The sequence below is a fragment of the Ochotona princeps genome, chromosome 18 (assembly GCF_030435755.1).
Source record: "Ochotona princeps isolate mOchPri1 chromosome 18, mOchPri1.hap1, whole genome shotgun sequence".
Classification (NCBI taxonomy): domain Eukaryota; kingdom Metazoa; phylum Chordata; class Mammalia; order Lagomorpha; family Ochotonidae; genus Ochotona; species Ochotona princeps.
Genome location: NC_080849.1, coordinates 51,052,697 through 51,065,083, shown reverse-complemented (window position 1 = coordinate 51,065,083; position 12,387 = coordinate 51,052,697). Strand labels below are relative to the sequence as shown.

Below are 12,387 nucleotides of genomic sequence, written 5' to 3'. Positions count from 1 at the left end.
CTGTAATGTAGACATATGCAACACACACACCAGTGCTTTTATGTGCATGTCCACATAGGTCTATACATCCTCATTTATACACACCCACACTTCAAGTCATTCAAGGGTCGGTTGCCTCTACCAACAGCCCGTATTACCTCCGACTGGCGTGGTGTTTCCTACAAACAGGACTGTCTCCTTACATAACCACATACGCAGGGCCCTCACGAGCCGCAGCAAACTGAACACTGCTGTCCTGTTGATCCCCGCACCCCCACATGTGTTGTCTGTGGCAGGTCAGCTGGGTGTGGCCACAGCGTTCCCGGCTTCAAGGACAGGAGCCTGGGTCACCCACTGCACATCCTGGTGATGTCGCCGGGCCTCACCCTGCCAGCCTTGTCTTTGATTGCATGGGTGCTGTTTGAAACACACAGCCATTCCCAGGGTCTAGCTTTTAAATTAGAGAGTTCTCCATTTGTGGTCCCTTTTTGCTGGTTGTGTCCTTCCTTGGATGTTGTATCCACAGGTTCGTCACTTCTCTTGACGTGTGAATAAAAATAACAACTGGCTAATAGGGAAAAGGACAACTCACATATTTTGAGGTTAAAACTTGAATTTGGGCCTAGCATGGTAGCCTAGTGGCTAAACTCCTTGCCTTGCAAGCGCCGGGATCCCATATGGGCGCCAGTTCTAATCTCAGCTGCCCTGCTTCCCATCCAGCTCCCTGCTTGTGGCCTGGGAAAGCAGTCGAGGACGGCCCAAAGCCTTGGGACCCTGTACCCATGTGGGAGACACAGAAGAGGCTCTGGGCTCCTGGCTTTGGATGGACTCAGTTCTGGCCTTTGCAGCCACTTGGGGAGTGAATCACTGGACGGAAGATCTTTCTCTCTGTCTCTCCTCCTCCCTGTATATCTGACTTTCCAACAAAAACAAACAAATCTTTAAAAAAGAAACACTGAATTTACTTCTGGGGTTGTAGCCTGCTTAGCTTTTTCGTTACTGTGATGAAACACCAGAGGCAGTTACTTTGCCAAGAGACAGCTCCGTTTTGAAGGTTCAAAGTGTGACAGGCAGGGTGCAACCTGGCCCCGGGGAGGGGCTGCTGGTGAGGATGGGGTGTGTGCAGAAGTGGCATGTGACAAGCTGGGAGGCAGCCCTTTGTAACAACCCCAGGAGCACTCCCTTCTGAAGGCGCAGCTCCGCCTCCCTGAAGTCCCACGCTGGGACTTCAACCTGTGGGCTTCTGGGGCCACCCGGTGGGAATGTTGACTTTGTCATGCAGTCTCGGGCAAGCTTTAAGTAGCTTTCACTCAGTCTGCTCAGCTGTGAAAAGTAGATGATCAAAGTGCAGCCCCAGGAGGTGGCCGGTTGGATGAAATGAGCTGTAGAGAAAATGCATAGAAGCAGTGACAGACATGAAATTAACACCGTGTCAGCACTAGCCCACACATCCTAATTCTTACAATTGTTTTTCATTGAAAAAGGAAAGTCTCAAGTATGACAGTGCCCAGCCCCTGGAGAGCCCAGCGTGTGCTCAGTGCCCAGCCTGGCTCGGAGCTCTTCTTCCTGTACCCCACCTGCTCTGGAAGGTGTGCTGTGCGTGCGGCTCTGTAGCATCGAGCCGCAGCCTGGAACTTGTTCCTGTGGAATCTAGCAGTCTTTATTCAAGTGGGAATCAGCCTCACTTGGACACGCCTTTGACCGTTTGTGGAAAGCGTGTGGGGCTCTGAGTGTAAGTGGGCTGCCAGTTGCCAGAGTCTAGCTGACTTCCTGGCGTTCTGATAGCATGCAGGGTTCTGCTATGATTTCACAGGATCCTGTGGCAGTCGGGGACCTGCCTGCTCCTCTTCACCATTCCACCAGGCTCTGCCCTTCGACGCCATGAAGATCCTGGAGCTGTCACCGCAGAAGTCTTTAAGTTTCCTCTTTTCTCCCTCCACCTTTGCCCTTTCCGTCTTCCAACGTCCCGTCTCCTCTGTTCCCCCTGCTATGCCCCAGGGAGGACCTGGGAGACAGCGTGAGCCAGGGAAGCCAGGAGGGCAAGGCGGTAACCCAGCAGCAGGGAGGGAGCCTGGGACCAGGCCACGTGACCCACTCTAACCCTGCCTGCTCCGGTGAAACATTCAAAGACCTCGAAGGAAGTACAACCTTTGCTTTCTCCATATTGAGGCCGACATGTTTTACCAACCTCTCAATCCTCGCTGCTGTTGGATCTTGGTGTGTCACATATGTGTCACATGATACTCATAAAGCCTGACCGTGGCTTTGGGCAGTTTAGCATACGCTTCAGGCCAACTCCTACAGCAAGTCCTGAAGTCTGTAGACACTCTATCTAAAGTATTCATGAAACACCAACAAGCCTTGGAATGAACATTCGCTGGTCAGGGAGAGGTGGGCCAGGGGTCTGACTCTGGCGTCCTGGGCAGGCTGCAACTGTGGGGCGCCAAAGTGTCTGGAAGTGACAGACCAGAGGCCCTAGGCAGGTCACACTTGCGATGCACTGTTAAGAGGTAGCCTGGGGTTTGAGGCAGGGGTCCTGCTGGAGGTGGGGTGAGTGGTTCCTGGATGGCCTTTGGCAGGCCAGGTACCTGATAGATCCTATATTGACTGTATCCACTGAGCAACACTGCACTGGTTTGTGAAAAGCAGCCCAGGGACCGGAGGCTGGGGTCCTGGGGGAGACCTCCATTTGCTGGCCCCTGGCTTGGCCACAAAACTCAAACTTGCTTCTTTGGTTCAAGAAGCAACAGGATGTCTGGTCTCAGGGACCAGAGCGTGGGTGTGTGTGTCTTGGAGCTGGAATGCACAGTCCGTGGGAGTGGATCATGTGCAGGTGTACATGAAGGATGAGTTGGTCTGCTTCTGGGATACAGTTGAAGCTTCAAAAGACAGAAAAAGGAGGTGGGCCTGCTAGGGGCTCCTCGTGTTCCTGGCACCAGCTACATTTTCTGTGGCTTATGGGATGGATTCATTACATATGATGGGGAGAGAGTCCCAAACCCAGGACATGCAAAGCCTACACCCCTAACCAGCAGGAAGTAGTTATAGAAGATGAGAGGAAGCTACATCCTTCAACAACTTTCTAGAAAAGGGGTCACAGATCTCAGGAGGGAATGAAATGGGACAGGCAGGTGGCAAATTTAGCTATGAATTGGAAGCCATCACTTCCCTGCCCCCTCCCCTGGGACTAGAGGGTGGGACCATGGAACCACTGCCTCTCCCAGGCGCACGAGGAGCCAGGCCATGGGGAGGGGTGCCCGCTCGCGCCTGGTGCACGCCAGATGATGCAGAAACATCTTTGACTACTAAATCACCGTGTGTCTATGATTTCCTCACCTTTTAAATGGACTTTGCCAGGAAAACATCATCTATTTCCACTCTTCCCTCATTGCCTGAAGACGCCATAGACTGATCCAGGTCTGACAATGTCAACAGACTTAAGGATGTAGATTTTGCTGCATTGGAGACCTGGCAATGGGGCCTAGGAGAACAAAAGTAACAGGAATGAGGAAAAATGGATCAAAGGTGATTGTGTTTGCAAGCAGATTAAATCCCTCCTCTTCTCTGTTCTGTTCCCTGCTGTGGCTGTCCCATGGCTCCTGCATGCATGCAGATGCTTAGACCCCAAAGCTGCGGCTGGATGGTCCATGGAGGTGAAGACCGAGTCCACATATGGTGCTTAGGAGGTGGGCCTGCGAGGGGTTCCTCAGGTGTCTGGGATGTGAAGGGCTCTCTCATGAGTGGGTCCAGGTTAGGCCAGGCTTGCTGTCTGCTTCCTGCTTTGCCATGTGCCCCTTGCAAAGCCTGCTCACTTCTCTAGTCCTACATTCTGCTTCTCTCCCTTACTCTGCAAGCCACCCCAACTGGCTTGGAGTTCTCTGGGTGCTCAGGGAACATTCTGGCACTTCCCAGGCTCCAGGCCTGCGTGTGCTGTGGCCCCTGCCTCAATGCTCACTGTTGACTTTGGCTCAAATATCACCTTCTCTGCAAAGCCTTCTGGGTGCTGCCACTGAAAGCCCTCCTGCACCTGCTGAGCTGTGTGCTCCGGCCCCCCTGAACCCCCCTCCACCTGCTGAGCTGTGTGCTCCAGCCCCCCTGAACTCCCTCCACCTGCTGAGCTGTGTGATTCAGCCCCCTGAACCCCCTTCCACCTGCTGAGCTGTGTGCTCCAGCCCCCCTGAACCCCCCTCCACCTGCTGAGCTGTGTGCTCCAGCCCCCCTGAACCCCCCTCCACCTGCTGAGCTGTGTGATTCAGCCCCCTGAACCCCCCTCCACCTGCTGAGCTGTGTGCTCCAGCCCCCTGAACCCCTCCACCTGCTGAGCTGTGTGATTCAGCCCCCTGAACCCCTCCACCTGCTGAGCTGTGTGCTCCAGCCCCCTGAACCCCTCCACCTGCTGAGCTGTGTGCTCCGGCCCCCTGAACCCCCCTCCACCTGCTGAGCTGTGTGCTCCAGCCCCCTGAACCCCTCCACCTGCTGAGCTGTGTGATTCAGCCCCCTGAACCCCTCCACCTGCTGAGCTGTGTGCTCCAGCCCCCTGAACCCCTCCACCTGCTGAGCTGTGTGCTCCAGCCCCCTGAACCCCTCCACCTGCTGAGCTGTGTGCTCCGGCCCCCCTGAACCCCCTGCACCTGCTCCATCCCTCCTTCCCACTGAATGTGCGGTAGGCTGTGTTTGTCAACCTCCTTTGCTGTGTGCTTCTCCACGGGGATGATAATGGATGATAACTCCCGAAGAGCAGTGCAGGTAGCAGGTGCTCAGTCTGAGAGGGCTGGTGTGCACACGGGCTGACACTGCCGAACCACATCCCCTCAGGACTGTAGTTAAGAAGAATTTGAAGGCCCAGTCCTGACCTTTTCCCTCATACATGTCATCCCCTCCCTGCTATCCACATAGCACGTTGGAGTCCCTAGCATGTGATCCGCAAACATTTCCTATCCTTGATGTCTGAGGGTGGACCTGTGCAATCCTGACTGTGCCCTGGGAGTACAGCTGGGGTCAGGATGGGGAGGACACCTGCCTGCTTAGGAGAGAGAGAGAGAGAGAGACAGAGAGAGAGAGAGAGAGAGAGAGAGAGAGATATTTCTCAGAGAAGAGAGAGTAGAAAATAAAGACGTATCTTGCATCTGCTGGTTCACTCCCCAAATGTCCACAGTGCCTGGGGCAGGAACTGGGTCTCCCATGTGGGTGACAGGGACCCGAGTGCTCGAGTTCTCACCTCCTCATCCTGTGCTGTGCGTTAGCTGGAGTCAAAAGTCAGGACCCAGACTTGAACCTGGTCCCCTAGGGCCATGGGCGACTTCACTCCCACCGCGGTTCAGAATGTGCCTTTCCGACGCTGCCCTAGCCCACGGCCTCTCCAGCCCAGTCCATGCTCGCTGACTTTCCTGCCGGTCTTCTGCTTCTCGCTGGTCCCATCTAGTGCCGTGATCTGCCACACGCCTGCCAGAATCTACCATCAAAGATGACCTTGACTGCAGGTGCCTCGAAGTCCTCTGTGGTTTTGCTTAGCAGCGCAGTCTGTGCTGGATTTGGCTAGGGGTGGCCATCAGCCCTCGACTGGTCTGCACCAGCCCCTTTGCTGCCTGGCCCACTCAAGGTGAGGGGTCCTGACAGGCATTCCAGTTGGGCAGTGCGAGGAGGGGCCCAGCCACCCTGACTTTGACTCTTGACGACTATGGGGACACGGGTTCCAGACTGCTGAGACCTCATCTCAGCCAGTACAGGGTGTTGGTTCTTCACAGTGCTGGGAGGTAGGGGGCCGGTCTGAGGAGAGGGAGCAGGATGGGTCGAGAGGGGCTTCATCGGTGGGTTCTGCACCCTGGAGTTTTCTCTTGGGAGACTTGCCTGGGCTCTGGGTGCTCTCATAAGCTCCGAGTGGGATGGGAATGGAAACACTTGCAATGCCTTCCCTCCAGCAACAGCTGCTCAGCTAGCTGTTGGGGTTTGAGTCCGGCACGAGTGGCCGCCCGTGTGTGGATCTGCCAGGAGGAGCTGCAGGCCTGAACCAGAGCTATGTGCATGTACGTGTGTGTGCGCCCTGCTCATCCCGGGGGTACCCCCAAGTAAGCGTCCAGGCAAGTGGCTAGTTAGGGAGGGAGCTTTTGGGAAACCCATGTGGCTTTTGACTCTGTCAACATACTAGGAAACAGCAGTGCGTTGATCATACACCAACATGGCCACAGGGAGTTTACTGCTTTAAAAACAAGACTCATTCTGGGCCCGGCGGCGTGGCCTAGCGGCTAAAGTCCTCGCCTTGAAAGCCCCGGGATCCCATATGGGTGCCGGTTCTAAACCCAGCAGCTCCACTTCCCATCCAGCTCCCTGCTTGTGGCCTGGGAAAGCAGTCGAGGACGGTCCAAAGGCTTTGGGACCCTGCACCTGCGTGGGAGACCCGGAAGAGGTTCCTGGTTCCTGGCTTCGGATCAGTGTGCACCGGCCCGTTGCGGCTCACTTGGGAAGTGAATCATCGGATGGAAGATCTTCCTCTCTGTCTCTCCTCCTCTCTGTATATCCGGCTTTCCAATAATAATAAAATCTTAAAAAAAAAAAACAAAAAACAAACAAAAAAAAACAAGACTCATTCTGTTTGTTTATTTCCAGGGTTAGAACCTCTGGTCCTCCTGAAGACCTGAAATGCCTGAAGAAGAGCTGAATTAGTCACTGCAAGAATGACCCTTGAGGTTGACACTCGAGGGGACTTAGGGACACTAACTCCACCATCCCACCGAGGGTGTAGCTCTCTTCATCCATAAGGTGTTGGGTCAGACAAGTGATCCTGCTAAGCCACTCTTTCCTGATAACTTCTCCTCTGTGGCAGCCCAACACTTTAACTAGCACATGGGATTTGAAACAGGAGTATGAGCATATGCTGGGTTCAGGTATTACTGAGGTGTGGAGACTTTTTGGCTTTCTAAAACAAGTGAAATACATTTACCTTCCTGGCCACCAAGACCTGAGTGATTTGGGGAAAATCAAGATGGCAGAATAGGGTAAGGACACATTTAAACAGATGGAGAAACATTAGCCACTGTGAAGCAGAGAGGGCACATTCCAGGAAATAGGAGAGGACAGAACAACAGCTGAGGGGTACCTGGGACTGACAGACACAGGGAAGCAGCAGAAACAATGGTGTGGTGTTGCAGTGGCTGATAACCCAATAGCATTCACCAATTGGTGAACTGAATTGCAGCGGTAGCCAACACTCCAACCAGCAACAAGGTGGGAAGGGACTTTCACCAGGAGCTCAGGAGGTGAACACAGACAAAAAACTGTCCATCCTGCTGGCCCGTTTGATTTGACCAGGAGCAGAGACAGAGCAGCAGGTCCCAGACGGGCAGCATGAGAACAGGGTGGATTTTAGAGCCCAGTCAGCTCCCTAGAGCTGAATCGGGCATCATTTTGTTTAAGGAGGCAAAGGCTACAGGACAGTACTGCGTGTGCACTGAGTTGGGAGTGAACTGATTTCTGGCTCAGCAAACTGCAGCAACGTGGCATTCTACAGGTTCCACCCAAGACAGGTCTGGGTAGCCCGCAGACCTGATGGCCAACAGATCAAGAACTCTAGTAGTGGCATGTCAGGTATCATTTTGTACAGTGTGGCAAAAATTCTAGGACTTCAGGGACAGCAGTGAGCTGCGCATACACTGAGTTGGGAGAGAATTCACTGAGCTCAGTGAATTGCACTGGTCCCACAGGAAAATAATACTGACTTTGGCATTGTACTGGTCAAAATAGGTCTGTGTGGCCCTCAGAGCTAACAGCCAACAAGTTCCTACAAGATCAGTGCCACCAACAACCTAGCTATATAGGACACCTGGTGTTTCCCTAATCCTGGGACCTGCTCCAACTGGAAGTGGGAGAAAGGCTGTATAGACAATGGCGCAACCTCAGCACGGTATCACAGGAGGTGGAGAGTGGTGAGCCAGGAGCTGGGGCTACGGAGCTCTTTGTGGAAATCTATAAGAACCCAGTCCTAGACCTCGCTGGAGGGAGTGGCACAAGTGACTGCAGGCAAAGAGTCATGTACCAACTGCAATAAGTAAAACCGAACTGTAGACCTGTGGGTGACAGCTTAGAAACCTGCCCCAAGGAGAAGAAGCTGCTAACCAAAAGTACAATGACCAAGAGCAAAAGAAGAGACAGAGGCACAATGAATATTACTGAAGATTCCCCTGCAAAGGAGCAAAACCCTATGACAACCTCAGAGTTAACTGAGAAAGACATCGAGAAAATGGGGGATACAGAATTCAAAACACTTGTTATAAAGCTTCTTATCAACAATGAGAAGCACATAAAGCAGGCATTCAAGGAATTCAAGGACTATGTCACACTGGAAATGAATCAAATGAAAGCTGATATGTCAGAAATGAAGAATACAGTGGAACAAACTAGAAGTACAGTGGAGAGTCTCCAAAATAGAATGAAGGAGGTAGAAGAAAGAATCTCAAAATTAGAAGATATTTCCTGTCACCAGGGGGAAACAAACAAAAAGCTGGAAGCAGAGCTGGGTCAAGCTAAAAAAAAAGTATTCAAGAATGGAAAGACACTATTGAAAGGCCAAATTTAGGAGTTATGGGAGTCCCAGAAGATGTAGAAAGAGAAGCTGGGTTCACAAACATGTTGAATGAAATAATAATAAGGGAAAATTTCCCTAATCTGGAGAAAGAATTGGGAAACAAGATCCAGGAGGGGCACAGAACTCCCAACAGGCCTGATCAAAAGCAATCTTCACCATGACACATGATCATCAAGCTCTCTTCAACTGAACATAAGGAAAAGATCCTTAAAAGTGCACGTGAAAAAAATCAGCTGACATATAAAGGAATATCAATTAAACTCACAGGAGATATCTCACAGGAAACTCTACAGACCAGAAAAGAATGGAGTGACCTATTCCAGATTCTAAAAGAAAAAAAGAGTCAGCCTAGGATAACATACCCAACAAAGCTTTTCTTTGTCTTTGAAAATGAAACAAAATTCTTCCACAGTGAAAGAAGTTGAAAGAATTTGCCTCTTCCAAACCTGCCCTACAAATGATACTTAAAGATGTTCTCTTGACAGAGAAAAGGAATAGTGCCCATCAAGACCAAAGGCAAATGCGAAGAACGTCCCAGTAAAAGGACAACAGAAGACTAAATCAATGAACAACCCATTGCTAAAATGACAGGACCAAAGTACCACCCATTCATATTCACTCTGCATGTAAATGGCTCAAACTCATCAATCAAACGGCATAGATTAGTAGACTGGATTAAAAAAATAAAACCCATCTATTTGTTGCCTACAGGAGACATATCTCATCAACAAAGATCAGCGGAAACAATATGGATTTTGATTGTTTTTGTTAGTTTCATCTCTTCAAAACTCTGTCTCAATAAAATTTTCAATAACCCATACGGGAGGATAATTTTCTTCAAGATTGATTTTTTTCATTTCTTCAGCGACACATTAGTCATTCAGTAGCATATTTTTTAACTTCATGGTGTTGTTAATTTGTTTTTTTCTTCCTGTTATTGATCTTGTTTTGTTCCTTTTCATTTAAAGGGATGTATAGTAACTGTGTATTGGAGACTATCATATCCAGATGTGAGGAAACAATGCAGTGTGCATCTGTACTTCCAGACAAAGACGGACTCCCAATGAAACTGTTTACTGTATCTTGACAATAGGATGCTGGATTCTGCCATTATTCATGCCTGAAATGATGGACATAATGATTGTTTATGAAGAACTATGCTATAGTAAGAATATAGGGGAACTCAGTGAGTAGGGAAGGGATTAGGGATGTGGTGAGAAAATCCCAGGGCCTATGGAACTGCATCATAAAATGATAATAATAGTGTCACTTCGGCAGCACAGATACTAACGTTGGGACGATACAGAGAAGATTAGCCTGGCCCCTGCGCAAGGATGACACGCAAATTCGTGCGGCGTTCCCTATTAAATAATAATAATAATAATGAAAAGAAGTAAAATAAAATACAACCTGAGTGATTTGGGCTAAGTGACATTGTTGTGCTAAGTGAGACCACAAAGGACAATTCTTCCATCCAGGAACGCCTTTCTTGTTGGGTTTTAGGTGGCGCAGGAGGAATTAGCTCAGTGACTTTCTTAAAAAGAAATCACGAGAACACCTAGCACTTTCAAAATGTGCTTTTTTTAAAGTTTGGTCATGCCAACAGACTGTCCCCAGATTTGTTCGTTTTTGGAAGCTGAACTAGAAGTAGCGAAAATACAGTTTTTTTCTGGTTTTTTTTTTTTTTTTTTTTTTTTTTTATGTTTTTTTCTGGTTTTAAAATAGTGCTAACGGAAGGCGGCTGAGCCATCAAAATCAGTTGCTGTAAAACCGCATCCTGCCACCAGGTGGCGGTGTAGCCTTACGTCTGGGGGTTTCGGCGGGTGGAAGCCCAGGTGGGCGCATCTCTGAACTGATCTGCGGAGCCCGTTTCCAAAATGCACATCTCAAATTCAGCTATGTTTTTTTCTTTTCTTCTCTCTGAGCTGTAATTACAGACTGATGGAAGCTTTCGGCCTGATTCTCAGTGTAGATATGAAAAGCCGCCCTCTTTCCTTAGAAGATAGCACCTAGTCGAAATCAAATTGTGTTTTTCTCAACTAAAATGATGCTAATTATAGTGGTAGTGTGGGAACACCTTTGCGATATCTTTGATGAAAAGATGCAAAAAGAGAAGGCGCCTTTAATTTCATTGCTAATGTTCATCACTGTGACTTATTTTTTGAAAAGATTAACAATGATGCCTTATAATTATACACAGCATTATGGGTTTAATCCTCACTTAATCCTTCCCTCAAATGCGGAGTAACTTTGATTTGCTGATTGCAATTGCTAGATTTTGGCTTCTGTATCTAGTGCCCTCGGCCCCACCCTCGGAGGTTGACAAGGACGTGGTGAGAAATGTGTGATGTGGTCGTTGCCGAGTTCCCTGCGTGAACTCTGTGGTGGTGGAAGCTCTGTTGCTTGAACTTCCCTCCTGCGCCTCCTGCTCGTGCACACCTGTCTGGGGGTGAGTCATCCTGACGCCAGGACAGTGTTTTCTGCCCACCACCCAGGCTGAGTGCCAAGAATGGAGAGGGATCATAACCGTCCTCTCTCTCTCTGAAATCAGTGTGCGTGTTAGAAAGGGCATGCGGAGAAAGAAAAGTCTTCCACTTGCTGAGCCACACCCTTCCGCTGGGATGCCAGGAGCCCAGAGCTCCCTCTAGGTCTTCCATCTGGGTGGCAGGGACCTTGAAGCAGGGCGAACATAGCTCCGAATTGGAGCAGGCGCTCCTGCCTGTGATGGGGCAGCCCAAGCAGCATCTTAACCTCGGAGCCAAGTGCCAGCCGGGAGAGCATCACTCCTGGGTGCTGGGTTTATACTCTGTGAAACGCTCACTCGGCCTGGGCCTGGTGGTGGCCATGGGCCAGATGAGGGGCTCCTGCTGTGTGGCTGTCTGTTCACATGCTGGGTCATGTGCAACTCCCGGGAAGCCCACAACCTCCATCGCCATAGGAGGAACAGGGTTACCAGCCCGTGTAGGCATCGCCCCAGGAGGAAAGGAATTCAGATTGCCCAGGTTACGGATGGAACCATCCTGGGTTACCCATTGTGCCCAAGGCCAACACAAGGGTCCTTTTAAGTGGAAGAGTGAGGATGGAGGGATGACTGTGTATTTGACTGGGGAAGCAGGTAAAACTGCTGCCTGTAGTATTGGTTTGAATCCCATCTGCTCCATTTCTGATCCAACTCTCTGCTAATGTGCCTGGAAAAGCAATGGAAGATGAGCCAAGTCCTTGGGCCCCTGCACCACGTGGGAGACCTGCTAGAACTGGCTTTGGGCTGCAGCTGCTCTGACCATCGAAGCTAAGGAAAATTGCAACACACATCCGAACAGTCATGCCCACCTCTTGGGCCTCATGTCCTGGGGCTGGGGCAAGCAGTTCCCTGCGTGTCTCAGAACCCCACGCCTGGAGCCCGCAGAGGGCCATGTGTGCAGGAGAGCTATGTCTTCGGCTGGGTTGGCCTTGGAGCTGGCAGTTTCCCACACCTCATCATGATGGGGGACGGATGTCAGGGAGATGAAGGTGCTGGCGGACAGGACCCTCCCCACCCATGACTCTCCAAGGACTGGGACTGGGCCAGTGCTGGAACTGGGGCCTGGGAGTGCAAAGGCAGGCCCCACGGACTGCAGGGGGCTGCGTTGCAGGAAGCCAGGAGCTGAGACTGGGACCTCTATGGGATGTGGGCATCTTGGCTGCTAGTCTAAATGCCTGCTCCTGTGCAGGCTGAAGATTCTTCTGACATGGGAAGGCTGCAGCCAAGACACCGCGGAGAGGCAGACTGGCCGGGAGCAGGCTGCAGAGGCGGTGCGTGGCCAGGAGCAGGCTGGGCAGTGTGCAGTGGG

General features: G+C 50.9%; 1 non-coding gene across 1 annotated transcript; it reads left to right on the top strand.

Annotated features, from left to right (window-relative positions):
* Positions 1-9,820: 9,820 nt before the first annotated feature.
* Positions 9,821-9,926, top strand: LOC118758115 (U6 spliceosomal RNA). The gene has a single exon (XR_004995542.2). It is a non-coding gene; the product is annotated as a U6 spliceosomal RNA (small nuclear RNA).
* The last annotated feature ends 2,461 nt before the right edge of the window (positions 9,927-12,387 follow it).